This window comes from Furipterus horrens, unplaced genomic scaffold, assembly GCF_987537825.1.
Source record: "Furipterus horrens unplaced genomic scaffold, mFurHor1.1.pri manual_scaffold_7, whole genome shotgun sequence".
Classification (NCBI taxonomy): domain Eukaryota; kingdom Metazoa; phylum Chordata; class Mammalia; order Chiroptera; family Furipteridae; genus Furipterus; species Furipterus horrens.
The window spans coordinates 29,772,168-29,791,605 of record NW_028327177.1 but is presented as its reverse complement, the minus strand read 5'-3'; the positions used below and the strand labels follow the sequence as shown (position 1 = coordinate 29,791,605).

General features: G+C 37.1%; 1 protein-coding gene across 2 annotated transcripts in view; it reads left to right on the top strand.

Annotated features, from left to right (window-relative positions):
- The window catches only part of CPQ (carboxypeptidase Q), a 441,869-nt gene that overhangs the window by 103,877 nt on the left and 318,554 nt on the right, over window positions 1-19,438 (top strand). The window lies entirely within an intron of this gene.

Sequence of the window (19,438 nt, the reverse complement as noted above, 5' to 3'; positions counted from 1 at the left end):
GAACTCTCCATCTGATAGATTGCTTATGTCCATTTCATTTAGTTCTTTTTCTGGAGTTTTGATCTGTTCTTTCATTTGGGCCATGTTTCTTTGTCTCCTCATGTTGGCAGCCTCCCTCTGTTTGTTTCTGTGGATTAGTTAGAGCTGCTTTGACTCCATGCCTTGCTAGTGTGGCCTAATGTAGTAGGTGTCCTGTATGGTCCACTGGCACAGCGTCCCCATCACCCAAGGTGGGTACTGGAGATGTTCCCTTCATGTGGACTGAGTATATACTCCTCTTGTAGTTGGGCCTTGGTTGCTGTTGGCAGATCAATGGGAGGGATTCACCCAGGCCAGTCAGCTGCAAGGATTGACTGTGATTACTTACCACCAACGTCTGCTCTCCATGGAGGATCCACTGTGTGGGGGAAGGGTGGTAGTGCTCCAACATGGTCTGTAGCTGTCCACTGAGGGCACTGGCCCTGGAGTTTCCCTAGTGATGTAGGCCAAGGTCAGCCCCTACCTGTGTTTTGCCTGGGGCCACCCTGCCTGAGCTATAAAGCAATCTGAGATGGCTGCTACTTATGCTGGGCTTGGAGATCGCTAGGCAAAGCGAAACTTTGAATCTAGGCTCACTGCTGCTAGTATCAGACCTGGAGCTCACTGAGGCCAGCTGTATCTTGTTTGATAGGATTTAGGGAGTTGTGAAGCATGAGACAAGATAAGCCATTCATATGGGAAAGCAGCTTGGGTGGGACTGTAAGTAGGTAGGGGGAGACAGAATCTCTGGGGATCTCCAAGGCAGGTCAAACAGTGTTAGCCAGCTTGATGGAGTCCAGATATGGCACCAGCTTGCTGGCTCTGGGGAGAGGGTTTAGAAAAGGGACAATAACCTCTGCTTGCCTTGATGCCAGACACTTTAGTTTCTCCCTGTCTACCACTAGTGGCTTTCAAGCTGCTGCCCAGGTACTGGAGCTCAGAGGGGTTGAATCTGAGTAGCCGAGTCCCTGTGTGGGTTCTTTAAGAGGAACTGCTTGGGGCTCCAGCAGTTTCTTCCACTGACTCAATTCCCGCTGGTTTTTGCAAGCCAGAAGTTGTGGGGACTTATCTTCCTGGGACTAGAACCCTGGGCTGGGGGGCCTGGTGTGGGGCTGGGACTCCTTGCTCTTGAGATATCCCTCTTGAATTTTTATCCACCACTCGTGGATGAGGGACCAGCGCATTTCATGTCTGCACCCCTCCTTCCAGTCTGGATGGATGTGGCTTCTTTAATTTTGTTGTTGTCATACTTCCATTCAACTTCATTTCTGATGGTTTTTAGTGATGGTGGTTCTATATTGTAATTTTGATGTGGTTGTGCGAAGAGGTGAGCCATGTCTGCCTGTGCCACCATCTGGACCAGAAGTCCAAGCGTTTTGAGTTCTGAGTTTTTAATCTTTGCTACTAATATGACCAGGACAAAGTTATAAAAAGATTGAATTATCTGGGATCAGTTTCTTTGATATTGATATTTATAAATATTGTTAGTGGTACCATAATTTGTTTTTGATATGAGAATTACTGAGAAGGATTTTGTTGTTGTTATTTTTTAGTAAGATATCTAGTTTTTTTTTTTTAATCTAATAAATGAAACAATTGTTCATACTGTTTTGATCCACCAGGGTTAATGAAATAATTTCCAGTATCACCTTCCTAGACAACTGTTAACCTCCATGCCTACAAGTGTTCCCCTCCCTTCTGCTGCGGTTCTGTAAACTTATCAGTCTTTCTGTGATATAGATGACTTTAAAACTAATGGGGCTTTTAGTGACAGAACTAATTATTTGCAAAATGTAATTTTTAAATAAAATTCAGACTGTCATATAGTGATGTTCTAACCTTATTTTTTAAGTGCATTTTTCTCCACTTAATTTCGGAGAAATTACCATAAAACATTCAGTGCTTTGTTTTCTCAGGAGGCTTTGACTCAATGTCCTGTGGAACAGAACATTGGCCCTCAGGCTGCATTTATGCATTATTTTCATCCTGAAGAGCATTTATTAAGCACTTATTTGTCAGCACTATGTGTGATATAACTGTTCTGAACAAAAACTAAATAGCTAATTATGTGCAAGTTGGAAGTATAAGTTCCACACAGCCTTTTAAAATAATACTTTCCTGATTATGAAAGTAATACATTTCTTTTCAAATATGCAAATTTGAAAAATATAGAATAGCACAAGTAGGAAAATAAAATCACATAAACTGTTATTGCCCAAAAGTAAGGGCTGTGAACATTTTGGTCTATATGCAAACCCTACTTGTTTCTATGCATTTGAATGTTTATATGCTTATAAACATATACATGTTTATATATATTATAAACATTTCTCCTCCTTTTAATGAGAGTACAGTATTATTGTCCAGAACATTGCTTTGAATGAGGGTACAGTATTATTGTCCAGAACATTGCTTTGAAATTTAATCCTGAGTCAATTGCTAATTGCTGAGGTATCCTTTATCAATTTAACCTTTCAAAACCTCTGTTTTGTTTTCTGCAAAATGGGCATAGTGATAGTGTTTGCCTCATAGAGTTAGAGTCAGGGCCAAACGAGACAATGTACTTAAAGTATTCAAGGCCTAGCACATAGCAATTTATTATATAAGTCCTTTCATTATTGGGTATTTCATTTATTTCTATTTTTTTTCTGTATATAATGTTTGCTATGCACAGTTGGTGCCATTAGATTTGTTACCACTCAGTCATTGATCTGTATTCAGTTCAATTACAGAAAAGAATTGCTGAGCCAGAGCCTCACCCCACTGTCCCCTGTGGAAGTTTTTCTATTGATTTCTAAAACTTGGGGCTTCTCTCAGTTGTTGTCCTCACATGGATTTGGTTACACCAAAGGGCCTCACTTGGCTGCCGTGGGATTTATTTCTAATACAGAAATATGACAAGCTCTCATATGCCCTCCATGACAGGACTTGGTTGGAATGAAACTGGCTAGATGGGACTGGTAACTGGGATGCATATAACTTCCTGGGTGGGTCTAGAGGCAATGGCGTCACCCACAGAATTTTAAATGGGTGGCTACCAGACCCCTTTTAACTAGGGCAGTGAGGTCTGGGGTTGCAACTAACTTGCAGAGGGAAGTCAGATACCACCAGTGTGATGGGGGATGGAGGAGGAGAGGAAGCTAGCATGGGTTTGATGAATTTTGTGGCGTTTTCAGCTGGCTCAGCAGCCTTTGTCTTCTTGGGTCTTGGAGATGTCTCAGAGCCTTCGCACTACTCCCCAGCCCCAACTTAGAGATTTATTGAAAATATTACAGAAGTGAAATAATATTGAAACTTAACAAAACTTGAAAATTTTGACTCTAGTAAAATGCTATGGAGCCTCAGAAACTCTTAAGTACTACTGGGAGTATGATTTGCTACTAAGACCACTTTTTGGAGAGTTGCTATACAAAAGGGCATATCCTGACCCTAGGCACACATCCCAAAGAAACTCTCACACAGTACTTGAGGTGGCCTATACAAGAATGTTTACTGCAGTCTTGTTGGTAATAATAAGAAATTATTATTATAGGAGAGTGGGTAAATAAATTGGAGCAGGTTTATGCAATAGAATACTAGAAAGTAGTTAAAATGGATGAACTAGAGTTACATGTATCATTCTGAATTAATTTAACAACATTAAATTTTTTTAAGGCAATTGAGGAATTATACGTACATATCATACAATTTATATGAAGTTAAGAACATGCATATAATGCTGTACTTATTTTACATTTATATGTAGTGATGGTATAAATACATGCATAGTTTAAAAACCACATTTAAATAATAAGCATTATCTCTGGAAAAAAAAGAACGAGATTTGTATTCTATGGATATTTACAGGGTTGGGGAAAAGTAGGTTTACAGTTGTTCATATGAAAAATAATACAAAAAATAATAATACAAGAATAAGTGCTGCGCTTCATGTACTCACAAGTGTAAACCTACTTTTTCCTACTTTGTATTTAAGGAAAAAAAACATGAAGCAAAGATAACAAAATATTAAAATGTAAAGAGGTTGCAGTGTGTTCTAAATTATCTCTATTTTTATGTGACTATTGTATTTCATGATTTATTAAAATGGGAAAAAGGGGGACAGAGGATATTAATATATTAATAAAGAAATTCTGGCAACGCAAGGGAAAGTGAATCTTTATTGTAGCCCTGTTCGTTGGTCCCGGTTCCCTTTGCCAGAGAAAACTACTCTTAGCAGGTGCCCATGAATGCGTCCCATGGCGGTCTGTGATGTAAGGAGCATATTGTTTAGTAACTTCTTTTCTACCAGCACAGTGACTGCTCTTTGCTCTTTTTCCTAAACTATGTCTTGAGGATAATTCATTCTACTATTTCTAACAATTTCTTCTCTACAAACTTCTGTTTCATGAAGGTAAGTAAACTGTACTTTCTTTAAAGCTCAATTTTGGAATCACTGATCTAGAATATGTAGGATGAGTTTTAAATACTAAATTGTAAAGACAGATTCTGCTCACACCCAGAACAACCTTGAAAACAAAGTTTATTTATATTCAGATTTGAATGGTTATTTTCCCATTTCATTTTGTCAAACAGTGGAACATGATAAGCTTCGGACAAGAGACAAGGTCAGAGAATATGTGTGAAGGATTCACACCCCTCAAAGAAGAGTACATTTTTGATGTCCTCTGGTGTTCGATGTCTTTGCTGCCTTGGCAAGTCACTCTGCCAAGACCATGGCTACCTCTTGGGGTCGTTGTTGAATCCAGATAATGTTAATCAGGTTCTCATTTGTACTCTAGTCAGTTTTACCAAACTAAAGGTTTATTCGCTAGTGATTTTTAGGAAGGTGGGAAGATTGTGACAATATAGCTGTGTTTTATAGAAATGGAGGGAAATCTTCTTTAAGTTACCTAAATCTTTTTTTTTTTTTTGAGCTAAGGAAAGAAAAATAAAATTCACAAAATGGTGAAGTAGGCTTGGTAGTTGAGCTGTAGCTGCCAGGTGTCTGCAAGAATTTGTTGTGGGATCACAATGAGCCTGGGTACACAGAGCATGGAAAGTCCTTGATCCTTGTCATCACAGAGTTTGGCTTACAGCCCTCTCCTCTCACAGATGGGGGCTTCTGGCATTTCTGATACTGTTTGCTATTCCTGCCCCGCCTTAGAGAGAGAGAAATTCAATGTATTTTTGCTAAAGCTCTCCAGAATTGAATTTGGGAACATCAGAGGACAAACTCCTCATGCAAGACCTGTAAGAGGAAAGGTACCCTCTTTATCATTCTAATTATAGATTGGATATCTCCTACACCCACTTGTTTTACTCCTTCATGGTGCCCATAAGACGTGGAAATGACAGGAGCTTGGAAGTTCTAGGTAGGACTTCTTTTTTTCTTGTACTTTTACAGGGTCTCATGGTGGTCAAGGTTCTTAACTTTTTGAGCCTCAGCTTTCTCGTCTTCAAATGGAGCAAATACCATCTACTTCAAAAGTAATATTCAAAATATCTAATAGCCAGTGTGGCCTGGTTTTGGCCAACAAGACAGATGCCATATCCATCCGGTAAGGCTTTTCCTGAAACGTATCAACTGAATAGGGACCAGGACTATTTTACAGAGTTCCTGGGAGGGTAAAATAAAATCATGCATGTGAGTTTACTTTGAAAATTACAAGGGGTGCATACGTCTGTACTATTAATGCAAAATACATGCTTTGGGCAGGATATTTGAGAAGTACTTTGGACTGTTTGAAACAACGATTCTTTAAGGAGTATAAAGAATGATTGCCCCATAGTTTTAACTTACTTAAAAATCAGTTTCCTATAAAGTTAAACAAAAGCTTCTTACACAACCTGGCAATCTCACTCCTAGGTATTTTCCCAAGGGAAATTAAAACATATGCTCACACAAAGCTCATATGGGGATATTCACTGTAGTTTTATTCATAATAACTCAAAACTGGCAGTGGCTCACATGTCCATCACTGGTGAAGGATGACACAGTGATGGATCCATGTAGTGGAGTTCCCCTCAGCAATACAAATGGATGGGTGACTTATAGACATCCCAACACAGTTGAATCTCAAAAACATTATGCTGAGTGAAGAAGGCAGACACAAAACATTATATACCATATGATTCCATTTATGTGAAACTCTATTACAGGCAAAAGTTTAGTGACAGAAGATTGACTGCAAGAGGCAAAAGAGAACCTTTTGAAGTGATGGAAATTCTCTATGTCTTGAGTATGGTCGTGGTTACATAACTATATATATTTATCAAAACTCACCAAATTGTATATTGAAAATTTATCAATTTTAGTTTTGTAAGTTATATTTCAATAGAAAGCTGATTTAAAAATTGAGGTAGGTGAAATAGTTTGCTTGTAAAAAAAATAGAAAGTGTCTTGTTAAAAAAGAAAGGAGAAACATTCTATTACAAATCGAAATAGCTCCCCTTTATGGTTTATATATTTCAACTTTGGCTTTTTAGTCATAAATTTTCTAGTGTCATCTGCTGCATTGAGCATTAGTCTCTAGTAACACCAAGTTAGCTAAGAAGTCCTCCCAGCCCACTGTATTGTTTCTCTCTTTGCTGTCATTTGCTTACACTGAAGACTACTTTCCTGGAATAGCTCCCTCCCCTGTCCTCCCTGGACTCCCACTACCTCTCCCTTACCTGGCTAACTCCTGCTTACCCTTGAAGACTCAGTTTGGAATTCACCTGCTCCTTGATTTCTCCTCACCCCTGCATATTTGGACACCTTTGGGTATCTCTGTCAGCTATCTTTATTATTCCTTTTGCCACATTACGCTATAATTAGCTCTTCCCTAAAAGACAATAATCTCTTTTAGAAGTTAGTCGCCATATCTTTTACATTTTTTATCCCCAGTGCCCAGCATGTTGCTGATGGTCTCTAAATATTTGAGAAAAAATGAATGGGAGTATCTCAGGGTATTGTGGTAAGGCAACGTTAGATTGTGAAGAGAATGGAAAAGAAGGAAGATCTCATTGAATCTTAATCCCACAGTGGTTAGGGTAACTTTTGTTTAGTAATTTACTTTTTTGTTAACAAGTTGTTTAATGTATAGGCCTCAGCTTTCTTTGACAGAAAATGAGGGAAATAGGCCTATCTACTTAATTGGATTGCTGTCAGGATGTGAATAACAGGATGTATGTGAAAGCATTCCAAGTATTAACACATTTTGTACACAAGTTATTATTACAGTATATCATTGGAAAAGTGTAATTTCTCAGCTCTAGGATATAGTGATGCAAAACCAAGCAGAGAAGTCAAGTCTGTTCACCTTCTACTATTTAAGCATAGCCTCAGCATTGCATTGATACATTCATAGCATCCTTGTTAGACAACTATAGTTTTGTCAGATCCATTTACTCTGTGTTATTTCTCACCAAAGCAATTACCAAACACATCTGTAAGATTTTTTGAAATGTTATTTATCTTTGGTCCCTCTACAGTACTTAATAGAAAGCACTGTACCCAGAAATGTTAAAATGACAAACCAAGTAAAGTATAGCATGGAAGTCTAGAGAAAGGGTATCCAGTTTTCTTTAAGAAGGCTAAGTTTCAAAATAAAATTATAATTGCATCTCATTTTTAGAGTCTGTTGAAATAATTTGGGGTCACCACAGAAACCTTCCAAATTTAAGCTAATAAAAATGTCCCAGGTCTTTAGAAGTCTACTGATGTCTTCATCTGGAACTTGTAAGACAGAAGAATTTCACTGTACCTAAGATTAATTTTCACAAGTCTCAAAGTCTAAACTACAGCATATTATTAACATGGCATTCTTCTAGAATTTCATAAACACTTTCATTTTTAAAATAATATTTTACCTTGATTATAGAAAGAATAAAAACTGCATGTTATTTTTAGGTAACAAATCAAGGCATAGGCCCTTGATCCACTCTGATTGGCTAGATTTATCATTATTTTTAATCTTACTAACCTTAATGGTATTGTTTGGAATAGAATGGGAGAGAACCTAATTAAGTATATAAATTTTGAGGTTCATTAAGAATACATCAAATAATATTGTAGGTAATATGACTTTTCAGTCATAAGATAAAAATAAATGAAATTGACAAGAAAATGTGAAAGCTACTGAAATATTTTACTGGCAGTGTATGTTATACAAATATTTAAATTTATGTGATAGAATTATAACAGAAAGCAAAAAAGTATATTATAGTTATTTTTTAGTAATTAAATTTCTATTTTTAGGTGATTTAAACCTAAGTTCTAAACTTGGCAAAGAATTTAAAATAATTTGCTGACTTGTTGATTTAACATTTCAAATATGCCAAGGGTGACTAACTTATTTTATTTGTTAAGTTTTACTCTTTCTTTATTGTTTACAGTATAACAGATTTCTCCATCCCTTCCTTTACCATCTTCCCCTCCCCTCCCAACCCTCATCCCCTTTTGCCTCTAGCCATCACCATACTGTTTCTATGTCTATGGGTTATGCATATATATTTTTTTACATTTAAGGTTACTATTGATAGGTACTTACTTATTGCCATTTTAAAATTTATACCTATGTTCCCCTCTCTCTATATTTCTTCTTCTTCAAGCAGTTCTTTTAACATTTCTTGCAATACTAACTTCTTATAGCTTTCGCAGGTATTTATCCAAATGTGTTTTTGGTTAGGATGTGAGGATATTTGGGGAATAAATGCAGTACTAGCACTTATTTACATACATTGGAGTTTCCCATGATGTGAAAATATTTGGGAGTAAATGGAGTACTTGTGTTTATTTACATATATTGGAGCTTCCCATGAGTGACTGTATAAATTGAAGGAAGTGGAAAGAAAGGGGGACTTGAATATTAACCAAGTATTTGTTTATTAGCTTTATTTATAAATCTACATTAGTGACTGATAGTTGGGATATTAACTCAACAATTATTTTTCTTTGTAGATTATTATTTTCATATACCATTATATGAAGGTCTATGTGGAAAAAGTCCAGCTATTATTAATATAACAAGAATGGTTTGCATGACATCAATGTAACCTGGCAACCAAGAAGAGTGGACTGGAATGCTTATGCATGAACAATGACGACTTCACTGTACTAGTTAGTGGGGGTGGTGGACCCTGATGAGTGAGCATGTGTACTGTGTGGCCATTGCATTCAAAATGATCTGAATGAGTAGAGCGTTGAATCTGCATCAGATTTTGCTTTAAGCTTGAACATTTCTCCATGGAAACTATTTAGGTGATGCAGAAGGCCACGAATATGAGCAATTGGTAAATGGCAGCTTCATCATGACAATATGCCTGCTCATGCATCATGTCTCATGCAGAGTTTTCTTGAAAAACATCAAATCACCCAGGTGACTCAGTCCCTCCTACAGCCTAGATTTAGCACCATGTGACTTCTGGTTGTTTCCAAAACTAAACTTACCTTTGAAAGGGAAGAGATTTCAGACCATCAATGAGATTCAGGAAAATACAACAGGGTAATTGATGGTGATTGGAGAACTGTGTGAAGTCCCAAGATGCCTACTCTGAAGGGAACTGAGATGTTATTGTCCTGTGTACAATGTTTCTTATATCTTATATATTCTTCAATAAATGTCTGTGTTTTTTATATTAATGAAGGGATACTTTCTGGACAGTGTCTTATATTCTTATGAGGCAGTTCTCTTTTGAGTACCGAAAGAGAATATTACATTTTTACCAAATGAATTCTTTTCAATATTCAAATATAGTAATATTTGCACTACTTTATTTTAGCATAGCTTTTTATCTGCACAGGTATTTTCTTGTTTATACGCTCCCCTTTCTCTAACAACAGCAAACAAACAAACAAACAAACAAAAGAAATCAGTATTATAACTTCTCAGAGCTTTGTGTACTTTCAGGATGGTCTGGAGTCCTTACTGGGTTACATGCCATAGCAAAGATGTTTTCCAGCCATTCATCTTTAATCACATTTAAATTTACATTAATTTTTAAAAGGATTATAAGCCCCTTTAAAAATGATGTTCCTATTCACTAAACAGCATGTATTAATTTATAGCTGTTAATTGAAAAAATGTGGTTAGTCTTATGTCTCTCGCCTCATGCATAATAAGCAACTCTTTCTGAAAGTAATTGCTGTAAAATATTACTTGGGGGATCAAAATGTTAGGGTGATTGGGAGGTAGCATTTTGGCACATAGGCAGATGGTTTTGAATGTCTCAGGAGCAAACATAAAACTGGATAAGGATAGTTGAGGTCAGAAAATGATAGAGCAATTAAAAGAAATCCTTAGATACTGCAGTTACTGAGAACAGGAGTGGAGTCTCTTTAAATTCTGGGGCAGCACCATTCACACTGGAGGAAGCATGGTGTTGCTACTGGGAAGCACAGTGTTGCTTATCTTAGAAAATGCCAAGTCCCTCTCTTCTCCAAGTTTTCCTCTCAAGCTGAGCTGGTGTCTGGTTTTCCGACCATATGTTATTTCTTCTCTCTGAAAAAGAAACAACATGCTCATTTGAAAGAAAGCTAAAATGTTAGTCATCAAGCTCTACAGTGATTTAGGCCCTCACTCAAATAGAGGGAGAGACTTGTTCCTGTGATTTTTGCCCTGTGGTGTTAGGTCAGGAGGGTGTAGTTATAAAATAAACTGTGATTTCTTTTTGTTCATCTCCTACTCGTAAATCTCTGGTATTTTCCCATTCCCCACAGTGACAATAGAAAAGTGTCTGAACACTGCAGTTTAGGTGGCAAGTGGAGGCCTTCTAGAATATGTCTCCAATTTAAGCATTAACTTTTACCATCTTCCAACTTGAATCTCAGTGTAGTTCAACCATTTGTCTATCTAGTCAAGACATATTCTAGGCATTTTAGTGGGAAGGAGAGAATAAGCTAAGGTTAGAAGTGGGTGAGGCCTGGGGAATGCTAACAGAGATTAGCACTCAGGTCATTAATTCAGGGGAGACTGGAGAACTGTGGTACCGCTCACGCTGGTAATATTTCCAAGATGCCTTTCCAAGGTGAGGGAACAGCACTTGTCTAAGTGATTGGGTTCAGATAATGTGACATTTCTTGTTTCCAGGATGTCATTTTACTTACAGATCAGGACATAGTCTCTGAGCTGATATATTAGATTCTAGAAGAAGGAGCCAATCCCAAAAGACAGGTAGGAATTAAGTGAGAAACTGAGGACACTAGACTGTCAGTCTGGTGTCCAGGACTGGACTTGAGTCTTTGAGGAAATTACCATGAAAATCGTAGCCTGAGGGATATGCAGTCAAAATGTTGTCAGTGGAAACCATGCTCTTCCATGGGATCGTGTGGAGAGCATTCCAAGGGCCCATGTATGAGAGACTGTGGTGTGGCAAAATTTATTTGGGTGGAAATCTGCCCCTGGGTTTCCAATGTCCCATCTCCCTTTGTCACACCATGGAAAATGTCCAACTGTGTTTTCAGCAAGGCCAAAACAAAAGCCAGTGTCCAGAGTTTGTTTCATATTAAAGCTTGGTCTTTTAGATCCCATGTAGTCTGCTGTGGGCCCCAGTAGCTGTTAGACCCACATAGTTGCATGACCCTGGGCAAGAGAGAGAATACATGAACAAACGGTGAGTATGGGTCACTGAGTGGGAGAGAGAGAGAGAGAGAGAGAGAGAGAGAGAGAGAGAGAGAGAGAGAGAGAGAGAGAGAGAAAAAGAAAAAAAAAGAAAACAACAACAATTAACTTTCCAAGCTTGCACAGGCTTTTTGGTGGGTTCATCCCCCAGTTAAACTGACATGTCTATGGTCAAGCCCCTGTTCCCCCAATAATCTGATACCAGAGGGGTAAGAGAGAAGTGTTAATCCACTTGGCAGAGCAGTGCTATAATCTCGTGGGGTGAGTCGCTTCCTGGTGAAGCAAACAGGCTCGTGCTCCCCAGTTTATTAAGCTCAATGTCTAATTACCTTTGGTCTCTTTCTTATTAATAACTAGTTAACTACCTACAGTAACAAGACTGGCCTCAGTAGGTAGCAGGTCGGGTGGGAGTAGGTAGGAAGGTGCCAGCTCACTTGGTACCTAAAACTCTTATCATTCCCGGCATATCAGATAAAATGTCTCATACTGTTATAGAGATTTCTCTGATAAACTACAAGGACCCTGGGTAGGGCAGAGCCTATAGGTGATTAGCTTTTCATTTTGACAGCTGGACAGGGTCAGTTCATCCAGGGACTGACATTCACCTGCTCTGGATTCATTTAGCGTTATAGCAGTCCTCTTTATGACATGTGGAGAGCCATATATTACATATGATTAATTGTCTCATCATTTCCAATTAACTTATGTATTTCAGACTAAGAAATGTCTTGTATTTGTTTTTTATTCTCTTTAGGTCTTACCTATGTATTAAGTATTTCTTCAGTGGATAACACATTTTTAGGAATTATTCTGTCTACCTACCTAAATCAAGAGTGAGACCAAATAATAAACCTATTTTTATTTAAGTTAGTTTTAAATTTTTTAATGGAAAAAAAACAACAACCATCTATTGGTTTCCTTAGCTCTGTTCTGGCCCCCATCCCTACCAATGGAATACAAAATTCAAGGACTGTTTATCACTTAGATTGGGGATTGTGAGTCCTGTGAAGGCACCTAAGTGACCTCTTTTTCTGATTATTTTGGAAAAAACATATTTTCAATGGAAAGACTAGAAGCTTGAAATACAAAGGCTTTTGGCACAGAACTATGAAAGGGATTCTAGGTAGATGCATGCTCCAGGGGAAGTTTTATTCCAATTTAAGAATTCAGGCTGTATTGAAGGAAGCAATCTATTCACTTTGGTAAAATTAGTTATTAGGGATACTTAAGGGTTAATGAATGAACATGTTAGTCTGAATCTACATATTTTTATTTCTCAATCTTGTCTTCAGCATATAACTTATTTCAATAAATAATTTTTAAAAATTTCTATTATTCTTTCACTTTTATTCTCATCACTTATTCTTTATTCTTTTCACTTATCATTCTTAGACTTTTATTATATAGCAGGTGTGCTATACAGGGTCTGTCCAGAATGTATGCATCAATTAATATGAAAAATATTAATATGTAATCAAACAAAACTCTCAGCAATCAAGTTCTGGATCAAATGGTTTTTAAGCAAATTTTCTCAAACATTCAGAGAAGTAAAACCTATCATCTTCAGGTATATTTTTTAACAAATGTGTGCTAATTAGTTCTCTGCTGAGTACAGACAGGGACCTATCTATAGGTCCCTGTATATCTTCACTTTTTGTTATCTCTTTAGTTGTTTGCTGTTTTGCAAACACTAGCTACATTGGTCTGCTAAGACTGTCTGCTCTATTTCTTCTAGTCAGTGACTTTTCCCTCTGCAGTGGTCTGCAAACCATCTTCCAGTAGCAATAGTGTGTTGGGGCACACATATGAGTTACCTCCTATATTTCACCTTTCTCAAATACCACTATCCTTTGTTTTCTATGTCCATGTGTGTGTGTAGAAGAGTAAATATAATTATTGTTGCTCTACCTTGTTCATAATTTATAGCCATAGTTGTCATTTCTTCACATGTTGGATCATTATAATATCATGGCATAATATCATTAGTCCCATTCCACAATTGAAGAAACCTAAGCCACAGAAATAATGAGGTTTGTGATCCCACACTCAGAAAGATATAGAAAGAAAAGGACAAATAAATAAAACATTAACTTCTTTTTACTATTAAATACTTCAATTTTTATTTATGGGGAAAATAAAGAGGTTGTCATGGTTGAAACAAAAAAAAATTAATATGAAAAATCGACATTAATTGAAGAAGATACAAGATACAAGAAGCATAGGACATAGAACAATGACACCTCAGTCCCCTTCATAGAAGGCACTTTGGGACCTCACCCAGTTCTCCTAGTTGCCATCAGCTGCCTCATTGTATTTTCCTGAATCTCATCAATGGTCTGAAATCTCTTCCCTTCAAAGGTGATTTTAGTTTTGGGAAAAGCCACAAGTCATAGGGTGCCAAATCTGGGCTGTAGGGGGGCTGAGTCACCTCGATGATTTGATGTTTTGCCAAAAAAAAATGAATAATGGACTTTGTCAAATGCTTTTTCTGCATCTGTTGATATTATTGAGTAATTTTTATCCTTCATTTTGTTTATGTGGTGTATCACACTAATTGATTTGCAGATATTGTACCAACCTTTCATCCCAGGAATATGTGCCACTTGATCATGGTATATAATCTTTTAAATGTATTTCTGGGTTTGGTTTGCTAATATTTTATTGAGATTTTAGCAATTTATGTTCATCAGAGATACTGATCTATAATTTTCTTTTTCTGTGGTGTGTTCATCTGGTTTTGGAATTAGGATAATGCTGGCCTTCCCTCCTCTTAAATTGTTTGAATTAGTTTAATAAGGTTAGGTATTAGTTCTTTGAACGTTTGGTAAAATTTACCTGTGAAGCCATCACATGGAATTTTCTTCATGATGACCTACAAAATTATTTTCTTGTAGGAAATTTGTGCTTTTCCTAGGTAACTTATTATGGACACTGAATTTTGTTCCTGATTATGTTTCACTCTTTGCTTCATTAGGCTTTCACTACAAACTCTGGCAGTTTGTAGCTAAACTTTGAGTCCTCTCTAGCAATTGCACAAACCTTATGATATGTATTTTTTCTATAATATTAATCCTGGTATTTCTTTATACTTTTCTCTAGTTTCTGTCTTCATTTATTTTTATTTATTTTTTCAATATATTTTTGCAAGTTATTCAATTTCTTTTTGTAATAAAATAGGAAATAGATAAGTAGAATAGCATTATAAACAAGTAACTAAAATGCCTTGTATTTCATGAGGATAATGAAAGTACTTATGTCATAGAGCTGTTGCCAGAACCAAGAGTTAATATAAGTAAAACATTTAGAACAATGTCTGGTATGGTGTCAGAACCATATAGTACATCTTTCCTCAGTATTCTTATTATAATAAATCTTCAGTGAAGTAGCCACAAATAATTCTGTTTTAAGAAACAGTCTATGATCACTCTTAAAGTAAGTTAAATGAAGAGGGAAAAGATAAAGTTATATATTTAAGAGACACTCATCTATGTCTTCAGGTTATAATCTGTGTAACAGCTAGCAAATGCTGTGTGCTGTGTATGATAATGTGCTAAAAATCTTAGTAGAGGTGACCTGTAAGTCATTTCATATGTCTGATAGTTAGGAGTCTTGTAGATACAAACATAAGAATGACTAACTGAATGAGGATTCAATCAATCACCAAAAGTACTTTTGCTCTCTCTTTACCCTTTTCCATGTTAAGGGTAGAAGGTCTCCATCCATCAGATAGATCTGGGTTTGAATCTGAGATCTGCAGCTAACCAAACTCTGTGACCTAGGTCAAGTAAACAGGGACAGCAATACCTACCAGATAGGGACATAAGGATTGCATGAAATAATGAGTGTAAATATCTTTGCATTATGCCTGCCAGAGTCTGCATGTAATAGTTATTCTTGTTATCATTAGTTTTATATAAATCTTTTGAACTGAATTCACTTTCTTGGATTTATATTGAGTATAGACAGACCTAATGTTTTTACTTTAAATACTGTATTTGAAAACTCTGCCCTACACCTGATAGAAAGTCTACAAGTGCTTAAATTTTTACTTTTCCATCATGAGGTTGTATAGAATAGTGACTTCTCGCATATGGTTCAAGGATCATAAATGGTCTACATGGATTCTTGGGAACCATGCAAACTATGCGTTCCTGTTTCATTAATATTTCTATTACCATAACATTTCTGTGTAAGTTTCTGGCATGTAGTAATAAATTCTTAATGGTGTTAAATGGATCCTGGTTTTCATTAATGGGTAGAACCTCATCAAAAAGTTCCCCTTCATTTTTTGAGTTCAAGTGGTTGGGGATGAATGGGGAGAGGCTCTTTTCTCTGCCAAAGTGGATCATGAAAAATATGGTCAATTTAATTAACTCAGCAAATATATAGTGAATTTAGCATATGAGAAAAGCACTGTGGCACATGTAGCAAAATCAAGAGACCTACTTTGTGGTGGCCATCTGTTGTTTGCTAACCAACATTCGTTCCCCTTTATACAGTGTAGGTGGGATTGGCTTTCTATCGAAGTCTAGAGATGAGTCTTTTTTGGCTTAAGGTAGTGAGCTCATTCCATCCCCAAATCCAAAGTGTTGGAGTCAGAGTGGGCATATACCACATAAGTTGAAAAGACTTGTTACCTGGGTCTTCTGAGGAAATGAAGCTTGCTCTGTCTTTCCAATGGGAACTGATAAAAGAGACACCTTCCCTGGGCAGTATGAGGGGGAACCCCCCCAAAACCCGGAATTTATTTATAAAAAAATGTGTATTTATTCTTACACATTTAAACTTCAGTCACCATCAAAGTACTGTCCATTTGATGCGATACACCTTTTGAGATGTTTGTTTTTTCCGCTGCTCAAAACAGTTTTCAAACGCATTGATTTTGATGCCTTTTAGTGCTTCTGTTGTTTTTTGTTTACCTCCTCCACATTGGCAAAATGTTTCCCTTTGAGGACTTCTATCATCTGAGAAAACAAAAAAAGTCGCTGAGGGTGGGACACGGGGGTCATGCCACTTTTGGTCAAAACTGCTGAACACTCAGTGCAGTGTGGGCAGGTGTCCTCGTAAATCACTCATCGTGAAATGGGCAAATGTGTTGAGGGGGTCTCCAAAAAAAACTCACTGAGGCCTCTCACAGTCCCTCACAACAATGCCAGCTGGTTCACTGATACAGATGGGTTCCTAGAACTCTCACCTAGCGGGGGAAGCCTGTACTAACAGGGGCCTGCCCTCCAGAAGATAATTCTAGTATTTTGGGGGGTTCCCCCTCATATAATAAGAATGTGAGGTCTAGGAGAACCTGGAGCTATGAAGGGGCAGAGTGCAACACAGATGCTGAAGATGAAGTGGGGAAGTGCCAGGAGCCAGAAACTTTATATATTCTAGATATTAATCCTTTATCAGATACATTATTTGCAAATATTTACTTCCATTCATAGGTTCCCTTTTCACTATCTTGATTGTATTTATTGATGCTCAGAAGTTTTTAAGTTTGATGTGGTCCCAGTTGTCTATTTTTGCTTTTGTTAACTATGCTTTTGGTATTATATCTTAGAAATTATTGCCCATGTCAATGTTATGAAGCTTTCCTCCTTTGTTATCTTCTAGGAGTTTTACAGTTTTAGGTCTTTAATCCATTTTGAATTTTATAGTTTAGGTCTTCAATCCCTTCTGAGTTCATTTTTGTATATGGTGTACAATATGGGTCCACTTTCTCTTTTACATGTGGATATCTAGTTATCCCAATGCCATTCATTGAAATGTTCTTGGCACCCTTGTCAAAGATGGTTTAATCATACCTACACATTTCCACCCCTCCCCCGCAACCCCTGGGCTCTGTATATTGTTTTGTTACTCTATTTGTCTGTCTTGATGCCAGCACTACACTGTTTTGATTATAGCAGCTTTGTTGTATGTTTTGAAATGAGAAATCAGAAGATATAAATTTTCCAGCTTTGTTTATATAAATTTAGTTATTTGGGGTCCCTTCAGGGTCCAAATGAATTTTAGGATAAGTTTTCTATTTCTGCAAAATTGATATTGGGATTTTGATAGTGATTGTGTTGAGTTTCAAAAAACATGTAAGGACATCTTGACAAGTTGATTAGGAAGAAATCTACGAGAGGGGGATGTAATGAGAAAAGCATGGGTTTGAAGTCTGTCTGACCTGGATTCAAATCTAAGCATTGCTACTTTCTAGTTCAGTAACGTTTTTGAACCTTCCTGAAACTTATTTTCTCACTTCTTAAATGTAGTTAATGCCCTCCTGCTTCAATCTCTCCTGCTTAAACTGTATGGTAATGGCTTTCAATTGTAATTGTAATAGGATGACATTGATCTTTGGATCTATGTTCTTCCTTCCAATGGACTTTAATAAATGGCATCCAGGAAATTTTTGTGTAAGTCATATAGTTCTGATGTTTCTAACCTGTCTCAAGAATCTTCCTCTAGTGGCAAATAGCTGTGTCAAACTGAATCATGAAATTGAACCAGTTTTTTTTTAAAAAAAGTTATTATTGAGGGCAGAAATTCTGTTTTGTTACTGTATTTTTTTCCCCAAGTTTTACTGTTCTAAGACAAGCATAGGACTGTTAACATTTCAAAACATAGCTAAATGAAACAGCTCATTTTGGATTGCCAAGCTGCCATAGAGTATTTTATCTCTGACATAACATTATAATAATATTATTTTGTACTTCAATATAAGCATAAGCATTCCAGTTTCTATCATTTGTGCCCTTGGTTTTTGGAGATGGAAAGTAGAAGAGAAATACAGAATTGAAAGATATGAAATATTGAAATCTACTGAAGTGTGTGGAATTATGGAACAGTACCACAGGCATTCATGTTTCTTTTAGACTTCAGGTAGGTTAGCTAACTGAAGCTTCCAGAACTGTATTTTACTTATCTCTAGGGTTTATCTCCTATTTAAAATGATTTGTCGTTTAATCTGCATGTATGAAATCACTGGCACTTGGTAAATTCTTCTTCAGATTTGTTTGTTTTCTCTTGTTTAGTGTTTACCATTTGATCACTTTGAGGCGTGATAGGGAGAAGAAAGCAGTAAATGAATTTTCACTGAACGATCTTCTGTACAGTAGTAAATAAATTTATTCTATATCTTATCTGCCATCAGCTACAGACTGTGAAATGTTCTGATAGAAACTTAAATTCAGAGCTCCTACATTAGTCACCTTTCATTCAGTTGTAACAAACAACCCCCAAAATCTCTGTGGCTTGCAATCACTAAGATTTACTTCTTGTTCACTTTGTATAGATAGGTGACAATACACCTGCCCATTCACGGTCATATATATAGAGTTGGCGGTGTCTTTGCTTCTGTCTCAGGTGTCTTTTTCACTCTAGGATTCAGGGTAAAGGAGAAGCCCCATCTGGGACTTGTCATTCTTGTACCTGAAGGAAAAGGGCTCTTAAGAGACAGTCAAAGCTTGCAGTGGCTCTTAAAATTTCTGCTCAGCTGTGACCACACAACCTGTGTGTTCACATCTCATTATCCAGAGCAAGTCCCATGGCCACGCCCAACATCAGTGTCTTCTGAGAGAAACACTGCAGTTTACAAGGCACGTGATGGGCATGTGACATTCTCTCATAGAGAAGGGGAGAGGAAATGATAACATATAACACAGGGATATTTTAGAAAGAGCCACTGGCATCTTTTTCTGTTATGCCCTGTTCTTCTCATGCTCATGCAAAAAGTCCCTTCTCTGTTCCTCTCCCTCTCCCCTCCGTCACTCATTCTGGGCCCTTTGCTGCCAAGTAGACCCGTGAAACCCACTCAGATTTTCTACCAGCCTGATGTGGGAGCGTTATGATATAGTGCC